The sequence below is a fragment of the Parus major genome, chromosome 2 (assembly GCF_001522545.3).
Source record: "Parus major isolate Abel chromosome 2, Parus_major1.1, whole genome shotgun sequence".
In the NCBI taxonomy this organism is placed as follows: Eukaryota; Metazoa; Chordata; class Aves; order Passeriformes; family Paridae; genus Parus; species Parus major.
Window position 1 is genome coordinate 56,776,657 of NC_031769.1, and position 7,072 is coordinate 56,783,728.

General features: G+C 40.6%; 1 protein-coding gene across 5 annotated transcripts in view; it reads right to left on the reverse strand.

Moving 5' to 3' along the window:
• ADNP2 (ADNP homeobox 2) overlaps positions 1-7,072 on the reverse strand; it is a 33,678-nt gene extending 26,606 nt beyond the window's left edge. For 4 of the 5 annotated variants that reach the window (XM_033512020.1, XM_033512022.1, XM_033512021.1 and 1 more), the window contains exons 1-2: positions 6,979-7,072; positions 1,253-1,413 (exon numbers count right to left, since the gene is read on the reverse strand). The gene's annotated coding sequence lies outside the window, so the exon portion shown is untranslated. The remainder of the gene's footprint in view (positions 1-1,252; positions 1,414-6,978) is intronic. The other variant, XM_015619590.2, reaches the window with a different exon arrangement.

Consider the following 7,072-nt stretch of genomic DNA (forward strand, 5'->3'; position numbering starts at 1 on the left):
CCACTCCTCATGGGACTTGTGCTTCCCCAGCCTCACTGCCCTGCTCTGAACTCACTCCACCTCCTCAGTGTCTTTCCTGTGCTGAGGGGCACAACACTGGACACAGCACTTGAGGTGAGACCTCACCAGTGCAGAGTACAGGCTCCATCACTGCCCTAGTCCTGCTGGACACACTTTTGCTGATATGGGCCAAGATGCCATTTCTTAAATATGAAAAGCCAAAATCCTTAAGCCAAAGAAGTGGGCTCATTAGTATTTCCCAGTAGACCACCTACTGATTTTAAAGGAAGCAGAATCTAATGTGGGGAGGGAAAAAAATCTTTAGATTTCTTCTATCTACAGAAAATTCCAAATTTTTCCTTCAGATCTCTTTGTATTGACATGGCAGAAACACTGGTTTTGTAGGGTTTTTGTAAAGAACACAAACACCAGAATTTTATTAAGTTCTATTCAGAAAATTACAGTAGTATCATTTAGGAAGGAGAAATGCAACACCTTTCACCTTGAATGTTAGCATCAAGGTGAGAAGTCTCTTTGATAATTTTATTTGCTGCCATGCATGTAACATGCTTAATATATAATTGCTAATAAAATCTAGATTTCCTGCAGAAGTTTCTGCTTTTGTAAACTTGTAAGGTATCCTCATGGGCTCAGCTTTAGAAACATGTCAGCCTTTGTCAACGCCTTCCTAGATTACAGCAAGATGCAATTTAGGCTGAGCTTTAAGAAACCACAATGGACATAGAATGCAAAACCTAAGCCTAAGCCTGCGCTGGAAAAGGTCACTAGAAGCTTCTCCAGTGCTTAAATAGCTAACAGGATCCAGTAGTGTTCGCATCATCATATTCCTTACTGCTAAACAATTCACCCATCCAGAACACACTTGAACAGGGAAAAAAAAAAAAAAAAAAAAAAAAAAAATAAAGGAAATCCCCAAACAGTATTTCCGCACAATCAGTCCCAAATGTCTTGAAAAGCTGCACTTTACCAAAAAAAGCAAGTTCCCTGTCAATACAAACACTCTACTCTGAATGATAAAACTTTCATGTAAATAGTTGCAAAAGCCCCTTCCACATAACACACCAGCTACAAGCTAAGCCTGAAAAAAAATACAAACCCAAAACAACACAAAAAAAACCAAACCCCACAAACCATAAAAAAATGCTCTAGTGTGTATGTAACCCCCTCAAACCTTAACTTATATACAAAACATATAATTGAGGGGTTAATAATTAAAATTGAAACAACTCACATACTATTCTTCACTTCTTCTCCCCTAAAAGGAAAGGTGTGTAGAGAGAAATGGAGAGGGAACCCCATTTGACAGATGCTAGTCTTCTTCTCTAATGTTTTTTATCACCAAGCAGTCCAGAAGACATTCTGATACCATTGGGGTGGGTGTAGAACAGGAACCTAGAGAGAATGGAATAAACCAGAGTAACTGGACTAGTATTCTCTCAAAACGCAAAGAGCAAAAATTTGACATAAAATCAACTGCACTCTTTTCAAAGCGAAGTCCACCAGGAATTTGCAGAGTCTCCAGTTAAAGCTTTAAGATCAGTCCCTCTATGACAGCAGGTTATGCACATCAAACCCATGGTCCAGTGCAGGTAACAACAGAGCTAACTGGACACCGCCATGCCCAGATCAGCCAGGAGACGTGGTTCAATACATTAGGCTCACTGCAAACAGTTCCCCCATTTCAGTCTTCCAACTCACATGCTGACGCTACTGAAGAATCTGAAGCAGGCATTTGTTGAGGCATGTTTAGCTCACAAATAAGAAACAGTCTACAAGGCATAGTATGCAACATCCATGTACCTCAACACTCTTCTTAACCAGTAATCAGTCTGACATTTTTGATCCAGGAGAAAGAAAAACACACCAAAACCACCACTGTAACAGAAAAAACTTGAATATAAATTATTTTCCAGTTTCCAAGCAGTTGGTCTTAAATCCAAAGGTCACCATGTGCAATCACACGCAGTGTTATTCAGTAGGTATTTAAATAACCTTCCTGGGAGTAAGGATCTTAAAGGATCTCACACCAGAATCACAAAATGACACAATGGTTTCGGTTGCAATTGTCAGGAAAATTAATCCACAAACACCAGAGGTTTATGTCCAAAAAGGAGAGAGGAGTCCTTTCACTTTATTCGAATAAAGGGAGAGGCCATGGGGCATTCCCCTGGGGTCTCTCAAATTTTTGGAGGGCGCAGCCTCCTTTTTACCCTGATTTCCCAGCCACATGTCCCTTCTCTCTTTCCTCATTGGCTGAGGTACTTGAAAGGTACAAACTTCCCAGAACACCTAATACTCTTGTGGATTTCATGGTGCTTCCTCAGTGCCTCTTTCATCCTTCAATGGAATCCAACCCATTATTTCTGTTATCTCCCAGTGATAGTTTCACCTTATCAGCAGACCCACAGCTTGTTTGTAAAGACAAACCTGTCATTCCTCTCAGAATGGACCTTAAGGATCATCTAGTTCCAGACCACCTCCCATGGGCAGGGGCACCTCCCACAAGACCGGGTTGCTCACAGCCCCATCCAACCTGGCCTTGAACATTTCCAGGGACAGAGCATGCACAACTTCTCTGGAAAACCCCTGCCAGTGCCTCACCACCCTCACAGTTAAGTTATTTCTTCCTAATATCTAATCTAAATCTATCCTCCTGGGGTCTCTCTATCCATTAGACCAGCACTGCTCCACCATAAAGGTCACAAAAGATCAACCTTCTAAGCTGACTTCCTCGAGCCCTCAGTTTAATTCCTTGATTATTATGCACTTTATTATCCACATTTTCATACTAGGAATTTATTTTTCTTGTCATTCAGACACTATAGTTTGCACTTTGGTTCCATGCATTTGTTTGTCCACATTCCATTCTTAACCACCAAAGTCAACCTGAAAGGACTACAGTAAAACCAAACTGGGGTTACTGAGAGTCTTGATCATTTTAGTGTGCACTGCCTACCTAAAAGATAAAAATTTATCTTTCACTGCTTTTAATTGTTGTTTCCAAAAAAACTGATAATGCACTGAGTTTTCAGACTCAGTGTCATTTCATAAACAGAACCAAGGCAAGTTTTTAGCAAAATAAAAGAATAATTTAAAATAATTATAAATAATAAAATAATAAAAGCAGCTGATGTCTCAAATTCAGTTCTAAGGCTATTCAACTCTTGCTCAAGCATTTTAGCCATTAAGCTATTTCTGCATTTGTTTCTTGTTCAGATAACATCTCCATAATTATATACACTGTGGAACTTTATTCAACACTACAGGTTCCTTTCCTTTCTGTATTTGTTATCATAGATTCTAACACTCAACTAACTACATTTGGTTTTTCAAAGATTACAAATGCAACTCTTCCCTTCCAGCAATACTGCAGTATTTTTTTAAGACTAGCCTAAAAGACAGGGTAACAGTCTGTACAGTATCTTAGTAGTCAGATACTAGCTTACAAAGTAACTATCTTTTACTATCATTTATCTGCATTAAAAAAAAAAAAAAAAAGCAAAAACACTAACATTGCACCTCTCAAAGTAAGAAGTCATAACAAAATCCTGAGTTCCTATTCATTCTACTTCTTAGACCCATTCTCATTCACCTTGGAAGGAACCTCGAGAGGACACCAAGTCCAGCTTCCTGTAATTAATTGCAGCCAGAGCACTGTTTTGGCCAGTCAGGTTTGGCAGCCTCTCTGGGCAACCTCCTCCAGTGACAGACTGTGTTCACATTGAAAGCTTTCTTCCTTCCATGAAATCCACACCGCTTTTGTGATCCTACAGGAGGTAGGCATTTGCAAGCAAATTGAAATGGACTTGGTATGGAGCAGGCACAAAGAAGATGCACATATGTGTGAATCCATGCATTCAATGGGCATGCAAGTATCTCCAGCAAAATCCAGTGAACTAGATAATCAGAAATTTCTAGAGTTTTCAGGAAAAGAGGCATGTTAGAAGATCCACAGAGAAAATGGCCATAATGTAACCCTTTTAGACACCAGATAATCTGTACAGAAGCAAGATCTCGAGATGTGTTCCTAAGTGGTTGGCCTTCACTAGTCTGTTGCTCAAAGAACTGTTTAGAGTGGGGAAATTGTGAATGACTTATGAAACTTTGTCCTTTCATAGTTATCTTCCTTGGAAATTGAATCATTCTTAGTTTTTGTAACTTTTATTTAGCAACTGTCACTAGTAACTGAGAAAGAGACTTTTATAAAGACTTTGGTCTTTTTGAAAGGTTTGTGCCTTTTATAGGACTTCTATAAAAGTTTATAGGTTTGGAGTGTTTGGGTTGGAGTATTTTGAAAGGTTTGTTTACCAACTTGTATTTCAGCAGTTAGAAGAACTGACAAGCACCAATAAAGAATTATTTCATTATAGTAAACTCATTAGAAGTTGACAATTTAGTATCAGCTCAGAAAACAATAAAAACTGCTTCATTCATGAAACCAGAATGAAATCATGTGATCTATTTCTAACACAAGGAACAAGGACACTGAAGGGCAGAGAGCACAGCTAGGACAGGCACACTAAGAAACTTCCTAGAAGAATCAGAGTTTGGCTTGGCAATGCCAAATTTTACTCTCATCAATTTTGTTTCTGCTAAGCTTACAAGTCCACTAAGAAGTCACACCTGGGGACGTGCTCAACCACACATTACATGGTCAGTTCCATTTCCTGGACTCTTTATCTCTGCCTTCTGGAAGAGACCCAACCGGATTTACAAGCACATTATGTCGGCACCATCAAAGCTTATCCAACCTATGGAGGGAGAGGGAAGAAAGCTTCCTAAAGAAAAAGTTGATTGATTAGATGGATGCTATTCCTGTTTGTTGTTTTATCTGTTTTATTTAAAAAAAATTTAAACAAAATTTAATACTCTATTAAAGCTTACGAAGTTTGTCTCTTTGTCTTCTTATATTAAAATTTCTATCCAGAGGCAACTGCATAGGAATCTCATGTAGAGAAAAAAATTTAACTCTTCCTTGTCCAGGTATATCAGAAACCTCTGGGTATTTCAAATCATACATCTCTCAGAGTCATAATAATTCTGCTGCTTTCATGGCTATAAATCATATAAACAGCTGTTAAAAAGGTCACCTTGCCCAACACCATCATTCAACAGCTGCCAACAAAATGAAGAGCAGCAGTATATGTGATGATGGAGATGAAGACGCAGCACAACAACCTGCATCTTACCTAATAAATCTAAGCAAATTTAGATTACAAACTTCCACTACTATGATTTAAATAACTATTGTGAAGGTTTCATTAACACACAACCAAGTCCTTGCTATCCAAGACTGGTAAGAGACAAAGGAACACTACCATAAAGGGACACTACCATTTCAATTCATGGAACTTTCCAAAAGCACTAACTCTACTCTCACAATGCTTTGACTGCCTTGGGAGTCCCTTCTGGGCATCGGCCGGAACCTGAACCTTGATCCCTGCAGGATCCAAGTTTATTCTAGGTGATATATGCATCAGCATAGAGCCCACTCAAATCCTGCAGGATCTGTCAACCCCATGTGCATGTGAGCAGAACAGTCACACCCTGAGCACAGCTGTTCCAGAATGGAGTACCACTGCACTTGCGCTGCACTTTGTCAGCTTGGTGTGGCCCCAAAACTTTGCACTGTACAAATGTACCCAACAGTCCACCACACAGATAATCCAAAACCTTAATAAGTCAGAAAGAGGACAAAACTGAAAAAAACCCCAAAAACCTAGGGCTGTGCAACAGGTTTCAGAAGGACTGAAGTGTTCAAACACAAACCAGCTCCACTGACGGTAACACTTAGCCCAAATCCAGGAGCTCCCAATGGAAAAAGGTAAGGCATAACAAGACTGTGTGCATTCTTCTTTGTTTCTAAAGATCCGCTGCAATTTTTGGGAAATGTTGTTTTTATAAAACTTCCATGAAACAAACCACAGAAATTATTACAGCTTATCATATAGAGTATACCTTATAATAGGTCTTATTACAGCTTAGCATATACTTTATTTCTTACCCAGTTCCTCTGAATATTGTGAAGAAATTCCCTTTTTTTGATCAAAATTAAAGATTAAGTTTATTAAAAGGAGCACTAGGATTTCTAGAATATAGATTCAATAACCCAAGAATCTTTTTAAATATTTCATTATAGCTCTTTACAACTGTTTTTTACATATACAAATTTTTTGTTGAAAAACTGAAAAACCAGAAAATTGTTAAGGGCAACAACGAATTCCTCCCCAGTAATTTACCCGTCACAATTTTATCAGCTGAAAGTGAGTTGTTGCTCATAACTTTGACAGTACAGGACTGAACCACTGCAGCAGGAGTCAGACACGTGTCTTTTATTCTGTTTACAAACCCGAACAACTGGAACTCCCCATTACCTGCTCTCGACCACAAAGCAAGAGCACTCAAATGGTTTTCGTGGCTTGCATTGTGTGGATTGTGTTTATTTACATTATTCATAAACTTTTTTTCCTAAACGAATGCATTGCTGAGGCACCACAAGGATATTCCACGTAATTTTACATCCCATTAACCGATTCCATTATCCGGTGATGAAGTGCCAATTCTGTAGGTGTGCCGTTCCTGCCCACGCTACAGTTTGCTACAAACTGTTTCAAATTAAAACAATTCATTAAAAGCAATTAAAATTATTCATCCACAGACTTCAGAGCAAGCCATTAAGCTGGTTCCTTAAACACTTCACCGCTGAAGTGCGACCTGGAATTAAACAACAAACGCGAGAAGAGCGGTGATAACGAGCTGTTCACAGCCGGCAGCGGCGGCGAGGCAGCGGGGGAGCGTCCCCGTGTAAAGCGCCTCACGCGATGGGGCCACGCCGGACCCGTCCCGTCCCTTCCCGCCCGCTCGGGGAAGCCGCTCCGAGCTCGCGGCGCCCGCCGAGCCGAAAGAGCGCAGCCACCAGGGCGTTCGCCGCCCTCCGCCCCGCCCCGCCGCACGTACCCGGCCGGGCTGCAGGGGGAGCCCCCGCCGCCGCTGCTCCTCCTCTTGCTCCCGCTCCTCCTCCTCCTGCGGCCGCCGCCGCCGCCCGCCGCGG